Source organism: Peromyscus californicus, unplaced genomic scaffold, assembly GCF_007827085.1.
Source record: "Peromyscus californicus insignis strain IS unplaced genomic scaffold, ASM782708v3 Scaffold_1__1_contigs__length_55948999, whole genome shotgun sequence".
NCBI classification, from domain to species: domain Eukaryota; kingdom Metazoa; phylum Chordata; class Mammalia; order Rodentia; family Cricetidae; genus Peromyscus; species Peromyscus californicus.
Genome location: NW_026294492.1, coordinates 6,804,696 through 6,821,115, shown reverse-complemented (window position 1 = coordinate 6,821,115; position 16,420 = coordinate 6,804,696). Strand labels below are relative to the sequence as shown.

Genomic DNA, 16,420 nt, shown 5'->3' with positions numbered 1-16,420 from the left:
ACTTGGTACTCAACCCAGTGCTGGGCACAGAGCAACGGACCATCATCGGAGTCATCCCTCTGTGACACCTACCAGTACAGGGAGACACACATCACCCCACAAAGTCTTCAGCCCTACGAAGTGGGAGCAATCCCACTTTACAGATGGGAAAGGCGAGGCTTAAAGAGCTCAAGCAAGCTAATTTATAATCCTGCAACACTAACAGCCATACCTGCATCCCTTTTCACATCCTCCAGTTCACCTCCTATTCCATCTCGTGACTCCCCATAGCCTGCCAAAATATCGTCCACTCATATTTGCACAGTTGTGGTGGTGCTGCTGCCAGTGTGGCCTGCTCCTGTGCCCCGCCTCCTCCTCCTCCTCCCGTGTGTGTGTGTGTGTGTGTGTGTGTGTGTGTGTGTGTGTGTGTGTGTGTGTGCGTGTGTGTGGTGTGTATGTCCGGAGGCCCAAAGTCCTCCATCACTCTCCTCCACCTTATTCCCGGAGGCAGGGTTGAGCTTGGAGCTCACCCATTCGGCAGGCCCAGCTGCCCGACTTGCCCTGGGGAGCACTCTCCTGTGGCTGCCCCGAGTTCTGGGGTTGAAGGTGAGCATCTGGCCAGCTTCTATGTGGGGATCTGAACCACAGTCCTTATGTTCCTACAACAAGTGCTTTGTTCTCTACCCAGCCCTGCTATCCAACGCTATGGTTTCCAGCTGACTCACTGGGTGGTATGCTATCGCAGCGAACTAATTCCAGGAATGTTTTTTTTAATCACCTCAAAAAGAAGATCAGCAGTCACTTCTGGTCCCCTCCTCCCCACCTCAAAAATATGATCTAATTTTGGTTCCTTAAGATTTGCGTATTCTAGAAATTTCACTTAATTAACACAATATGCCCTCTTCTGTGTCTGGTTTCTTTCACTGAGTATAATATCTACAAGTTTCCCTCATGCGGAAGCATACGTCAGTGTCTTCTTTCTTTTTTATGGATGTATAATATTCCACTGTATGGATCTACTGCATTTTGTTTACCCATTTAACAGCTGATGGGCATCTGGGCTGTTTCTATTTGGGGGGCTACTAGGAATAAGGCTGCTATGAACATCCATGTTTTTATGTGCACATGCTACTGTCTGGGGTACATGCCTGGAAGTAGAATCACATAGCCATCTGTCAGGTCTGTGTGCAGTCATTTGAGGAACCACCACTGCTTCTCACTCCCGCTGCGTGGTGTCTCACTCCCTCCAGCAAGGTACAAAGGTACTAATGACTCCACATCTCCGCTGACGCTTGTTATTGTCTGTCCTACGGGTGATACACACGGCATTTAGAGCTTATGCTGTGTTGCTATGATGTCTCTAAAGTTCTTACGGCAGCCATGTAACGCGAGCAGGAAGAACGGTACGTTAGAGATGAGACCCACAAAGATGAGCCTACACAGGAAAGCCCAGGCTACACTATTCTTGCCTCAATTTCCCTTCTGACCCCAAAATCAGAGATTTGAAGCTCCCCAGGGTCCCAGGAGGGAACATGAATTAAGTAGTCGGGTCCAAGTTCCAAGTGTTTCAGCATTTGGACAGAAATTCCAACTGTCCACCTTTGTCTGCTTGGGACATCTCCCGTAAGTGGGGTGACATGGGTGGAGTCCTGTAGAACAGCCATGATATATTTTTTAAGCCACACTTTGCAGCAAACAACCTCTCTCTTCCACTGTGTAGACAGACTAACAGGATTTATCACACTCCCTGCTAAAAATAGTAAATCTGTTCCCCGAGCCCAAAGATGGTCAGCAATACCTTAATACAGATTAAGCCGTTCGGCTGCAAGCCAATGGTCCTCAGAGGGCAGCCCCCAAGGTGCTGTGGGGACACAACCAGGGCCTTCCTGAGGACCTGCCTGCACGTGGAGCTTTTCAGGAGACACTGGAATCATAGCCCCATAGGGAGGGGGCAGGGTCAGAGGTTTGCTCTAACACCACCAACGGGGTCATCCTGTGATGGGCGGTGATGGACTTGCAAGCTTCCTGGCAGGCTCAGTCCTCCCACAGGCAGGGCCTTATCATCAGTCTTCCACACGGCATTTGGCTTCCTCCAGGGTTAGTGATCCCAGAGAGAGTGAGAAGAGCTGGGGGCATAGCTCAATTAGAGAGACCTTGCCCTGGGCATGCATGAGGTCCTGGACTCCACCCCCAGCGTTGCAAAGAAATAAAAAAAATAAATAAAAATAAAAAAAAGTAAAGACCCAGCATGGTGGCCCCAGCCTTAGACCCTAGTGTCAGTGATCTCCTATTACCCACTGTAGTTTACTTTCTAGACTCAAACCATTAAGGCCAGGCCACACCAGGGTGGGGAGCACACAAGGGGGCAGACATCAGGATGCAGAGGGAGGCAGCCTCCTGCATGCATGAGCATCAAATGCTCCTCACAGCAACTGAACCAACCCCACCGCACAGGACAGGGGAGAAGGGAAACGATGCTTGCAAAGCCTCGTGGACCACCACCCTCCAGCCCCAGAACCCTGGACCACAGTGTCGACACTGACAAGACATAAAACACCACGGAGTGCTCTGTCCAGGCAAGACCAACTGAGGGCATGGCGGCACACAAGTACCCGTAATGCACAGACACCGTGTGTCACGGAAGGTTCTGCACACGTGTGGAGAGGAGACAAAAACTCGCGTGGACGTGACCCTCGCTGCTCCTGGGCACAGGGCATGCTGGGGAAGTCAAGAGTGAGGCGGGGAGTGTGCTCTGTGGACAGTCCTGGTCTCCACAGGACACTCAACCAGAATGAAGCACAAGTAGGCTCTGGTTTGGGCACACGCACACACACTTGTTTACACATATGTTCAGGTGTCCACGGAGGCTGGATGAGAATGAAATGATTTTCCTCCCTCATAGCTGGGAGTCTTTGGAGGCCGCTGGCCTGTGTGTTCTGCTTCCAGACAGTAGAACTCCTTAAACGGACAGAAACAAATGGAGAGAGGTGCCGCAGCATGCTGACTACGGTTGTACTGGGTTAACTGTGAGGACTTGTCAAAACTGTATTTGTGTGTGGAGTGTGTACATGTATGTATGTGTGTGGTGTGTGTACATGTATTAGTGTGTGTGGTGTGTGTACATGTATTAGTGTGTGTGGAGTGTGCACATGTATATATGTGTGTGGAGTGTGCACATGTATATATGTGTGTGGAGTTCGCACATGTATATATGTGTGTGGTGCGTGTACATGTATATGTGTGTGTGGTGCGTGTACATGTATATGTGTGTGTGGTGCGTGTACATGTATATATGTGTGTGGTGTGTGTACATGTACATGTGTGTGTGGTACGTGTACATGTACATGTGTGTGTGGTGCGTGTACATATACATGTGTGTGTGGTGTGTGTACATGTATATGTGTGTGTGGTGTGTGTACATGTATATGTGTGTGTAGTGTGTGTACATGTATATATGTGTATGGTGTGTGTACATGTGTATGTGTGGGGGGTTGCACACCAAAACACATGTGTGAAGTCAGAGGACAACGTGCAGGATTTCTTTCTGCCATGTGTATCCTAGGGACCAAACTCAGGTTGTCAGGACTCCATTTTTTTTTAAATATGCTTTTCTGCATGTTCTAGTCTAACCAAAATTTGTGTGTAAAAACTGAATTAAATTTTTTTTTTCAAAAATCAAAACGAAGGCTGAGCATAGTGGTGAACAACTTTTCATCCTAGAACAAGGGAAGAAGAGGCAGGCAGACCTCTGTGAGTTCAAGGCTAGCATGGTCTATGTACATAGTAAGTTCCAGGCCAGTCAGAGCTACACAGTTAAGACACTGTGCCAAAATAAATAAAATAAAATAAAAACCAAAATGACCAGGGTTGACCACCAGAACACATGGGCTTTGACGGTGAGGGCCAAGGAATCCCAGCTCCAACAGGACAGCTGGGGCAGAGGTGAGATCCTGAGCCTTGAGCAGTGAGGACATTGGACACAGGAAGCTCCCACTCTGGGTGTGTGGCCAGGTGACGAACAGGAAGTCCCTGACCTAGATGTGTGGGCAGGTGTGAGAAGCCATGCTCCAGCACCAGCTCCCTTGACCTGCAACGTTGGCCAACAGGGCCAGGGGTCAGAAAGACATTAAACTCCATCCCTGTGCTCAGGTAGAAAGTTCCGACAATTACTTTCGGCCACCTGCTTTACAGTCCAACCCTCCAGAGTGGTGAGTTTCATCACAGAGGACTCAATCCATTTTCAAACGAGAAGATTCTATCATTCACAATGTTCAGAAGGCTGAGGGAAGAGGAAGGACAGAGGCCGAGAGCAGGGTGGGCCTCTTGCAGGAGGGCTCCGGCATGGCCCAGCCCAAACAGTGTCCCAGGAACCCCCTCGCCTGTGACCCTGCAATCTCCCGCACAGCCCCGGCTGAGATGCCCTCCTTGGCCACACCAGGCTTCTCTGAGCTCCCACTGGCTTGGCCATAACCTGCTCCACCCCACCAACTCTGGCCTGCTAGCCTGGGTAGGCCTAGCAAGAAACCTGCCAAATGGGCTGGACAACACGTCCCCACTCTTTCTGATGACCACTGACATTCAATCAAATTCCTCATCCCTCATCCCCAACTCTGAGTTCAAATCCTCTACCACTGATGTCTCCCCTCAGGCATTTCCCATCTAGCGAGCACCTTTATCTGTCTGTCTGTCTGTCTATGTATCTATCATCTATGTATCTATGTATCTATGTATCTATCTATCTATCTATCTATCTATCTATCTATCTATCTATCTATCATCTATGTATCTATCTATCATCTATGTATCTATCATCTATGTATCTATGTATCTGTCTATCATCTATGTATCTATATATGTATCTATCTATCATCTATGTATCTATGTATCTATCTAATCTATCTATCTCTCTCCCTCATTCCCTCTCTCCCTCACCACCCTCCACCCAGCCCGTATCTTCCTTGTATTAGAAGTTACACACCCCCCCCACCCTCTCTCTGGTACAGTGGCAATGACCCCTACTGAAGTTGTCTGGATAATGTCTTTCTTGAGGTGTTAAGTAGCAGACCATCTTTCCTTGAGACAAAAACCTGGCTTAGGAGTTGAAGGGCCAGCCTCATCCTTGACCCACAACCCCTGCAGACAGAAGCTTAGTTGGCGGGGGAGGGGGGGTGGGCAACATGGTCTTGTTGAGAAACACTAAGGGCTAGGCATGGGGTAGCAGCTAGAGGAGAGAGAGGCCTCCAAGAACATAAGCCACCTCCTGGGTAGACACAGGGCTGAGGATGCGGGTCTCATCTAGCACCATTTCAACAGAAGCAAACAGTCCATTCCTGGAAGAAAAAGGGAGGCCGGGTAAGGAAAGCGGGCAGGTATTGGAGGCTATGGTCTCCGCTCTGCCCTAACTCAGTGTGACCTCAACGGCGTCACTTCCCCTCTGGGAACCTCTGTGTCACCATCACTGACAGAGGCAGGAAGGGCAGCGGGGTTGGTCAGCGGGCCCAGCACTAAGTCCGCAGAATGTCGGTTCTGCTTTGGCATGTGTGGTTGAGGGACCCTGCGCCTGACCTTAGAGTACAAGAGCATGGCAAGGCAAACGCCCTTACTAAAATGCTTCTGAATCCAGCCTGTAGGGGAAGCTGCTCGCTTGGCGTTGGGCTCAGTTTACCTCAGGTCTTGTCAGTGGGATGGAAACGTCATAAGCTCCTTACTGGTGTCCTTCCTGGTGACCAGGGAACACGACAGCACCCTGCTCCCAGCGTCTGCCACCTCCACGTAGCTTGAGGGTGGACCCATGGATTAATACTCTTCCCCAAAGCCATGTTCACCCCCTCTTAGGATGGCCCTTATCCACAAGGCTGAAGATGGGGGTGGGGGGGGGGTCAGGGACCGTGGCAGCCCAAGGCCTGGCCAGTGCCCCGAAGCAGGAGTGTGGCTCTTGCCTGCCCCTCTACATACAGAGTGTCTTCTGCCTGGGGCATGTGGGAAGGTGAAGCAAGGGACACATGCGAGTCTCCCTGTCACGGGCCCCTCCCACATACCAGGTGCTTTGCTTGTTGACCATATCTCACGTGGCCCTCAGGGTTTTCACAGACCCAAGGCCACCCCCCAGCCTGACCTACGACCTCTTGGGAACAGCTGACGGTATAGAAGGATGGATGCAGGTTGCAAGAACAACAGGAGAGAAGTCGAAGGGTCTAGAGATTGCCCTGCTTAGTGCTCTACAACTTGAAAGGAGGTTTGTCTGTCTCCAAAGAGACAGGAGCTCACATAGCCCAGGCTATCCCCGAAGTCTCTACGTAACCAGGGCTAACCTTGAACATCCTCCTGCCTCTACCTCTAAGTGCTGGGATGTGACTCCAGACACGCACCACCACAACCAGCTTTATATATGGTACTGAAGATGAAATGCAGGGCTCCGGGCATGCCAGGCAGGCTTTCTACCAGCTGAGTTACATCCCCGGCTGGTTTGGGCTAAGGATTGTATAATTAAACCTTTCCAGAACATGAATAAAGCACACACTCGGGCTTGCAGGAGGGGCAGAGCCAATGAGCCCACTCAAAGGCTCTGGTCCTCTGCAGACTCAGCAGCCCCTCTTCAGAGCAGCTGGAGAAAAAAAAAACAAAAAACAAAACAAAACAAAAAAAAAACACGGCAGCTCTTTCTGTAAGCCCCTCACAAGCCTGAGTGAAAGCAGAGCTTCAGGGGCCGGCAGTCCAGGGATGCGCACAGCAGATCCAACAGTGTGAAATGGTACCAGTGGTGGGGGTGGAAACAAGGCTCCCTTACCCAGCCCTGCCAGAGCCCAGCAGGGACAACCAGCTCAGCTGGGGGCTGAGAGTCAGTGTGATAACCCTGCCCCTGGTCACATTTCCAGGTTCACAGGAGACTGGAAAAGAATTCCTCAGGAGGAGAGAGGGAGCTGAGGAGCATGCTGGAGCCCTAGCAGAGGCAAATGAACCACCCAGACCAGAGACAGAACACCCGGACTGATGTACACACAGAAAGGGGCCTGCTTCCAGCTGAGCCATCCTAGGGCCTGGCTGCTACTGCTTCCAAGGGAAAGCCCCCGCCCAAGAGTGCATCTCCCACCCCCGAGATCCCCACTGACCTCTTCTCTCCTACCAGCTAGGACGTCTCAGGGTCCCCAGGTTTGGAGAGACAGGAACACGAAAGGAAGAATCCAGCCCTGTGCTTGGAGAAGGTATCCCTTTTATCTGAAGAAGGGTGGGCCATAGGATAGAAGAGGAAAACAAAATCTCCAAGATCAGAGGGCAGATGCAAAGCTCCCGAGGCCAGGAGGCTGCCTGTTCAGCTAACAGCAGGCAGCCGGGACTCCTGGGAAAGTGGCCAGGAGCCCAAGTAGCGCAGGGATGCCAGCCAGTCCCACAAGGGGACTGCACTTTGCAGTCTGCAGGCAAGTCTCCAAAGAGCATTCTGAGGGCTGTGTGCTTCACACAGGGCTGGGGCACAGCGCTGGAGCCAACAGGAGAGAGAGGGGACAGCCCTTGTCCTGAGAGAAGAAAATGAGCTGTGACAGCGAGGGAAGAGGGAAGTTTCCAGGACCTGTGGAGGAGACACTCCCCCGGTGGTGGGCTGAGAGTCTACAGTAAGGGTGTGAAGTGCTCAGCCACCAGCAGCCACTGACTGGCAACCCCAGGCGTGGTCTGGGGACTGACTGCATTTCCACACACAGAGACAGGCAGATCCAGCGCTTGGAGAAAACTGTCTTCGCAGGCAACAGGGGTGGGAGCTCATTCCTGGAGAGAACAAGACTGGTATCCAAAGGAGCCCTGAGAAAAACTGCCCCCCCCCTTCTCCAGGGTTAGCGCTGGCTGCTGCCTGTTTAGGTAACCATCACTTCCATGTGTCATAGGCTGAGCTGTGCTCCCCAAAACCCACACGTCCAAGTCCTGAGCCCCAAGACTACAGGAAGCCACTTAATTTTCATAATTGGGTCCCCCAAAACACTTCCCCGTCCCATGACCGAACATCCTAAATGGAGGATGTTTGGGTAGGGAAGTAACTGAAATCCTGCCGTGATGGTGAGGGTTCTCCAAGGAGTCAGAGCCTGCAGGACACAGAGACCTACAGCAAGATGACGAGGGACCGGCCCTCACGGCTATGGAGGTTGGGAAGTCCCACAACCTGCTGCTTGCACGCTGGAGCTCAGGGGAACCAGTTGGTGGGGGTTCTACCCAAGTTCAAAGGCTCAAGAACCAGGAGCTTGGTGTCCAAAGATGAGCGATGGGGCCCACGCTCCCTCCTGGGTGATGATTAATCTCCATTGTCAACTGAACTGGCCTGAGAATCACCATGGAGACTGGTTGTATACTCGGGGTGTATCAGTGGGGGCGTTTCCAGAGAGGCTAACAGCAAGATGGGTAGACCCACCCGGGATGTGGGCAACGTCATCCCATTGGCTGGAATACAGAGCTGAACAAAAAGTCGAAAGCGGGTTGGGGATTTAGCTCAGTGGTAGAGCGCTTGCCTGGCAAACGCAAGGCCCTCGGTTCGGTCCTCAGCTCCAGAAAGAAAAAAAAAAAAAGTAGAAAGCGAACTGAACACCAGTCCCCCACCCGTGATTCTCTTTCTGCTTCCTGATTGGATGCAATGTGACCAGTGGATTCAAGGTCCTGACTTCTCCACCATGATGGATTGTACCCTCAAACTGGGAGCCCAAGTAAACCCTTTTGTAAATTATCTTGTCATATCAATAAGAAAAATAACCAATAGATTGGGTGAGTGTGTCCACTCAGACCCTCAAGGGACTACACCATACTTACCCACACTGGGGGGCGGGCATCTATTGATCCATTATTGAGCTATTGATCTATTGCCTTTACTCTGTCTACTGGCTCCCATGATGCTCTCTTCCAACAACACACAGGAATGACACTTTACTAGCTACCTAGATATCCCTTAGCCCAGTCAAGCTGGCACGTGGAAGAAGCCGTCATGATGGAAACAAATGTCATAGCTGCCCTGCATGAAGCACCCTTCCAGACTGCGGGGCACAGGCACCACAGACCTGTCACCTGGGAGCTGTTAACCCTGACAAGTCATTTCACCTCCCTGGGCCTCTGTGTCCTTCTCCATTAAATAGGGGTCTGGCCACCGCCTGCCCACTGTGGACCATTCCCGAGGAGATAGTGGTATCTCCTGTGACTACCCCTCAATGTCCCACAGGACCAGCTCTCCCTACAGCAGTCCTGTTCCAAAACCCCATCACAGACGGAAATGAGACAGAAATGACCTCAACTCCAGTCCTTCACACTTCCTAAATCTAACGGGCCATTATAAATGAAGCTTCGGGAAATGAAAAGTTATGGGTCTGGCGTTAGCCATAAATCACCCACTTGTGAAGACATATATAGTAAGTCATTAACGTTAGCACCGTCTGCAGCAAATGCTTCCCAGAGAATTAAGCCCCCCACAGTTTGGCTCTAAATAACTCCATTCTCCACGGAAATAAGCCAGGGCTCTTGGCCAAATTCAAGTCCTGCTGAAGGTAAGCTACCAACACCCACAGATGACTCTGACAAACTGGCTCCTGTCCTGGGCTTAAAAATAAAAATAAAATAAAATAGAAAAACAAACCCACCCCTCTCCAGTGTTGCTGAAATAAGAAACTCACATGAGCGTGACAAGAAAAAGCTCACAGACTCCCCCCCCCCCCACAGCAGTCTAAACAAGTCAATATGACTCACACACTGGGGAAACTGAGGCTCAAAGGTGGATCTTGACCGGAAACTCAGGAAGCCAAGAAGGAAGGTCCAATGCCACACTCTCTCCACTCTGCAGGAACAGAGAGAAGTACCTGGCCCTCCCACAGGTCACCCCAGAGAGCAAGTGACCCCAGGAATGACTCTGCCAATTCTGCCCTGGCAGGACTAAGCGCTGTGGAATGCACATTTGGAACCATTTCGCTCCAGCTGAACAATGCGAAGCATTCCTCAGCTTAGCTCCGGCGTCACGTCACAGGAATGGCAGGTGAGGCTGAATTCTAAGTGTGCTGCACATTGGACAGAGTGTGAGGTCCGGGCGCGGGGAGGGGGGGCACAGAACGGGCTACTGCTGCAAAGAGATACTTGTACTTCCCTCCCTCCCATTACAGGGGAGGAGCCACCGGCTCATGGCAGGTGTGGGGGGGGCCCACCTAGGCAGAGGCACTCTCTCTGTGAAGAAGGGCATGAAGTGAACGTGACCAAAAGCTGGGGGCTGGAAGGGAAGGGTGTGTATCTGGTGAATGGCGGCTGTCCAACTCCCTGGGATTCAGGGTGGGCATGGGAGGAGGGGCTGTGACGGCCAGCCGCCCATGCTAGGAGCCTTGGGCATCTGTTAGCAAGTCCTAGCCAATTCTAATGCACAGGGTTGGTGGGGTGGGGGTGGGGGGCACACGGTCTAAATTCTGCCCAACGGGAGAAATCACAAGAGCATTATTTCCTCACTAAGGCTGTAGAGAGGGACAAACAAGTGCTAGAGAGGCTGAGTGGAGCCTCCTTCTGTGCTAGGACTCGGTGGGTAGGCAGGCAGGAGGCCGGCTTCAACTAGGCTTTCTGTTACCCTAACCTGGAGCACTGGCCAGGATGGCCTCACCTACTGTCTTAGGGTTCCTCTTGCTGTGATGAAACATCATGACCAAAGCAACTTGAGGAGGGAAGGGGTTATTGAGCTCATGTTTCCACATCCCAGTTCATCATCAAAGGAAGTCAGGACAGGAACCCAAACAGGGCAGGAACCTGGAGGCAGGAGCTGATGCAGAGGCCATGGAGGGGTGCTGCTTACTGGCTTGTGAACCATGGCTTGCTCAGCCTGCTTTCTTACAGAACCCAGGACCACCAGCCCAGGGATGGCACCACCCACCATGGGCTGGGCCCTCCCCGATGGATTACTAATTAAGAAAATGCTTTACAGACTTGTCTCCAGCCTGATCTTATGGAGGCATTTTTTCACTTGAGGTCCCCTTCTCTCAGGTGACTTTAACTTGTGTCAAGTTGACATAAAACTAGCCAGCACACCTGCCTGCAGAGGTGAGGATTAAGATCACGGCACCAATATGGATGAAGGCAGGCCAGCATAAACACCCAGGTAGCTAATTCCAGCCTTGTCCCTAACCCCATCTTCAAAGAGGGGCCAGCAAGATTTTTCAAAGCAGGACCCACCATCTACTGTCACAACCCAAGGGTGGCATGCCAGTCTCCTTTCACACACACCGAAGCCACCTCCTACCTTCCACCAGGCAAGCTGGGCACACCTGTTCATAGCCTCTTGGCCATTGCCGTTGGGTAGGAAGAGCCCCACCACCGCCGCCACACACACCTCTGTGGAGGAGAAACTCAAAGGAAACACAGCTTTGTTAACTCTGACAGCCCCCCAGCCAGGCTGGGTACTCTCCCAGTTTCATTCTGTCCAGATGGAGTCTCAGGTGGGCCCTGAAATGGATTCTGGCCGCTGTGTATGGGGGACACGGCCCAGGACTCTGGTGGCCACCATCCTACAGTATCGGGGCCCTGGCAGACAGCCGCGCTGCAGGCCACGGGTCAGACACTGTACAGATGTCGGTACGACAGTCTATTTCCCACACAATTTAAAGGTCCCAACAGCTGTTTCCTTTCCCAACTGCCCTCACAGAGCGTCATGGGCAAAGGCCAGGCCAGTTTCACACAACCAGTCAGCGGAGCCAACGCCAGCTAACCGTGGCACTAATCAGCCCCGGCTGAGACAGGAAAGGCAGGACTCTGATAAAGGCTGGGAGCAGGTGCACCCCAGGCAGGTGTCTAATATGGGCTTGCAGCTGTGAGCCTGGCATCTTAAAGTCACAGGCCGTGGCAGGAAGCCACAGCAAACCCGCTCCCTCAAACACACCAAATAGCCCTGGGTCCAGCACTGTTCCATGCAAAGCCAGTCTATGTGATCATAACGGGAACATCTCCACAGACTCACTATGAACGGCTCCCGCAGAAGTGGATGCTGGGAAAAACCCCTAGGGACCCGAAGAATAGGGGACCGTGTGCGTTAGCGGTATAGCATTAGGTATAGTAGTATGGCGGCGGGCATAGCTGCCTTCTGAAGCCTGGGACCCCAGGTCTATGCTGGCACTACCACCCTGAAGTTCAGGAAATAGAGACAAGTCACCTTCTGAACCCCAATATTTTTGTGGTGTGTGCATGTGTGTATTCACGAGCGTACAGGTGCACATGCGTGTGCATGTACTGGTTGTGCATGTGGAAGGGTCACAGGTCAAGCCCAGGAGTCATTCCTCGGGCACCGTCCACTTTGTTTTGTGAGGCAGGGTCTTTGGCTGGCCTGGAACTCACCGAGTGGCTGAGCTGACTTGTAACCAGGGCCAGAGGGTCTGTCTACCTGTCTCGTCCTCTCAGGGCTGGGGTTTTAACCCATGCCACCATGTCCAGCCTTTTTACTTGGGTTCTGGAAATCAAACTCAGGTCCTCATGCTTGGCAAGGGGTGTTCAGAGTCAAAAGCCAGCAAGGCCCACAGAAACAGCCACCTTTGGTAGTGATCTGCCCTTGGACCACAGAACAGAAACACCGCCACTGTCATCAAGGGTAGCTGGACAAGATGGCCGGGTCTGTACCTGCCCCTCATCGGAACTGAGAACTTTAGGGGGTACACTCAGAACTAATAAACACAGCGATTTTTAAAGAAGCATTAAATGGCTGCCGGCACGCAAACTGCGGGGCAGCTAAATCAAGGAGACTGAGGCAGAAAGGGTGTGACTTTTCTCTCCCAACCAATAGGTAGTTCGAGATGAACTGAGTCTTGAGATCATGTTCACAAGGTCCCCTGACCCCCAGACCAAATCACAGAGCCCTGCCCTACCCTGCCCTGCAGAGGTCAGCAGACAACAATCCCCCAGAAGGACTCGGCACAGGGCCCCTATCTCCGGTGCAGCACGGTCACCATGGCAACCACAGCCTTAACAACTTTGGCATTTCCACAGCCTCTGATTGATCCAGGGCTCAAAATTAACATGACAATGAATCAGTATTTGCATTTAATTTATTTTAATTGGCTTTTACATAACATCTTTAGGTTTCACCCCTAAAGACAAGGCCAGTGAATCCACAGCACAGAGACCGCCCCCACCCCCCCAAACCAGCAAGACATAGCTAGTCCTTCTCAAAGGCCATGATGCACACAATGGGATTTCTCCCTGGACTTGTACATTTTGTTCAGTATTCTTTCCTTTTCCTGAGATGACAAGGCCATTAGTTTGCTGAAGTTCACCCTTTCGGGGGGAAATATATGTATTTATTTTATCGATTTATTTATTGCACATGTTATTTATTGCATGTGTGTGCTTGCGCACATGCTATGGCACACGTGTGGAACTCGGGTGACAACTTGCAGGAATCAGTTCTCCTCCTTCACCATGTGGGTCCTGGAGTTTGAACTCAGGTCTTCAGGCTTGGTGGCCGGCATCTTTCCCCACAGAGCCAACTCGCATCCTTTAGACCGTGTTCTTGGATCCTACTGAGAAATGAAAGATACGAAGACCGGAGCAAACGCCCAAGGTGTCTCTGAAGGAGCCACAGCGTAGCTCAGAGAGGAGAGGGATGCTTTGCCACCGGTGTGAGCCAAAGGCCTGGAAGGAGCCTAGGCATGCAGTAGGGCACTCCTCGTTTCTGTGATGAACAGGCATCGTTGCCCAAGCTAGCACACATGAAGCCCGGACAATGAACTCTGTCATTGCCGCATAGCTCATGTCTGCTGAAGCACGGCACTTCAGAGTACACAGCACATGGCAGCAGGGGTGTGCGTGAGTGTGTGTATGTGTGTGTGTGTGTGTGTGTGTGTGTGTGTGTGTGTGTGTTTGCACACATCGACACATCAACATCTACAACATTCTCAGCCTCCCTCTGCCTCAGCTCCGTCCGTCCCAGGCCGAATGGAGGCCTGGGCAAGACTGGATGCAGAGAGAAGACAGAATAGGGCCCTGCTCGCTGGGGACTCCATCAGCTGGGAAGAAAGACAGTCTCTTTAGAAAATGCCACTCCGCCACGTTGATGACAAGCTACACAGGACACCCCAGGAAGACGAGGATGACATCGACTGTGGTGTTGGCATTTATTACATTTGCATCTGTGTGCATGTGCGTCTACGTGTGTGTGTGCTCGGATGCACACACCCGTTCACGCAGAGGCCAGAGAGGTCTGGTGTCCCGCTCCATTACACGTGGCCTTATTCTCGAGTCAGGGTCTCTCACCGAACCTGGCAGCCAGCTAGCTTCCTGAGATCCCTGTGTCTGCCCCACCTCCAGCCCTGGAGGTACAGACCATGCCTGGCTTTGCTGGGATTCAAACTCCGGTCCCTGAGCAAGTCATCTTGCCCACTGAGGCATTCCTCAGCACAGCACTTGCAGGATGGGTGGCTAACTGCCGCATGCAGATGGGGGTGGGGGGTGGGAACGGGGTTCCCAACAGAAGGAACAGCGAGCATGAACACACAGAGCAGTGAAATGGTAATTACCAACATCCTTTATATCCGTCTGGGAGAACCCCGCATCCTGGTGACCAGCAGAGAGTGTAGCCCACTAAGTGGGGGGAAGGAACAGAGAGAAAGGACCAGAGAGTCTCCCAAGCCTGCCATGATATGTGCCCAGCAGTGACCTATCTGGGGACTTGGAAATGAAACATCCTGTGTTGGGCATCTGATCCATGAAGAACACATTTGGTTACAAATAGCAGCTCAGACACAAAGGGCTTTCTCTCCGTTACACTACAAACAACAGAGGCCAAGACTCCAGAGCTCCGTCAGAGTTCAAGAGGCCATCAAAGGCCTCGTTTGTTTATTTGTTTTGCTGGCGGGGATCCAGGAGCTTTGGCCTCATAGTCACAAAAAGGCTGCCCTACTTCCAGAAATTCTATCAGCCTTCCAGGCAGGATAGGTTAGATGCTCTGAAAGCCTTTGGGATTTGGGTGCTTTCTTTGGAACCAGGAGCCCTTTCGACTGACCTTGAACGGCTCCTGACTAAACTGTTTGGGCTCCCCTAGCTGGGGGTGGCTAAGGTCTGGCTTTGTTTCTCAGCATTGTGTAGAAGGGCCCGCTGCACTTATAATCCCACAGACTGAGGCTTGAAGGCAGCCAATGACCTCAAAGGTCACCTCCCGTCCGCCTTCCTGGACCACACTCTAGGAAACTGAATTTCACCACATACTTAGGAGAAATGAAACCTGTGTCCACACAGAGATGTGTAAGCAAATGTCCCCAGCAATAGTATTCATAGTGACCCAAAGTGAAAACAACCAAAATGTTCATCAGCAGATACACAAACCAAAGGAGAGAAAGTTTCATATATATATATGATGTATCTATAGTGTATGTACTATATATCTCTCTGCAGTGGAATATCACAGTACCATGTAAAGACACTGAGCACCATTTCATTTGGCATTATGTGCACACAAGAAGCACCAAAGCATATTCAATAAAGGAAGCTGGACACAAAAGGCCACATGTTTGATGGCTTTGTTTACCTGCAATGACCAAAGTTGGCAAATCCATAGAAACAAAACGTATGTGATGGGTTTGCAGGCCTAGGGTAAGAGAGACTGGGGAGTGACTGCTACTACCTCCGAGAGTTCTTTCTTGGGGTAATGGACGTGTTGTGAAATCAGTATCAGTTTGTGTTCAACTTCGTGCGAATACTAAAAATGACAGAATCATTCCTCTAAAAACATTATGATTTACTTTATGTCTTTGAATGTGGGCCACATGAGTGCCTAGGAGTTACAGATGGTTGTGAGAAACCATGTAGGTGCTGGGAATCGAACTCAGGTCCTCTGTAAGAGCAACAAGAGCTCTTAACTGCTGAGCCATCTCTCTAGTCCCACAGAATTGTACATTTTTTAACAATGGCTTTTGGGGTATATGAATTACACCTTAATTCATTCTTTTCCCTCCCTCCCTCCCTTTGTCTTCCTTCCTCCCTCCCTCCCTCCCTCCCTCCCTCCCTCCCTCCCTTCCTTCCTTCTGCTATGTAGGCTTTCAATCCTCCCTCTTCCACTTCCATAATGCCGTGCACAAATACCATGCATGGTCCTTATCTTAACAGGAGAAGACAAGGAAGGAGGGAGGACAGGAAGAAGCCATTTCTTGCCATCCATGCTTGTCACGGACACAGGCCCCTTGAGATCACCACCCATGACCAGACATGAGCCAGGAGGCCATCTGCAAGGAGCCATGATAGCACTCTTGAGTCCCCAAACCACGGGAAGAAGCGTGGTAGCACCCTGTGGGCAGCGGGAGGCACCCACCTCAGATTCTAGCACAGAGGCTCAGGATGCTGATCCCAGGGACTGGGGGATGGTAAAGCGCAGCTGGGAGGAAAGGGGAAAGGGAAACGGCAGGATTTGAAGAGACCTGGGCACCGCAGGAGCTGTCAGTCTACAACCGATCATTCACCTTGGCCTTTAGAG

At 51.5% G+C, this 16,420-nt stretch overlaps 1 protein-coding gene across 2 annotated transcripts in view; it reads right to left on the bottom strand.

Annotated features, from left to right (window-relative positions):
- The window catches only part of Hpcal1 (hippocalcin like 1), a 110,468-nt gene that overhangs the window by 76,985 nt on the left and 17,063 nt on the right, over window positions 1-16,420 (bottom strand). The window contains exon 1 of one of the 2 annotated variants that reach the window (XM_052745835.1): window positions 7,089-7,247. The exons of the other annotated variant lie outside the window; for it this stretch is intronic. The gene's annotated coding sequence lies outside the window, so the exon portion shown is untranslated. Of the gene's footprint in view, window positions 1-7,088; window positions 7,248-16,420 lie in introns of those variants that run through there. 2 annotated transcript variants of the gene reach the window in all.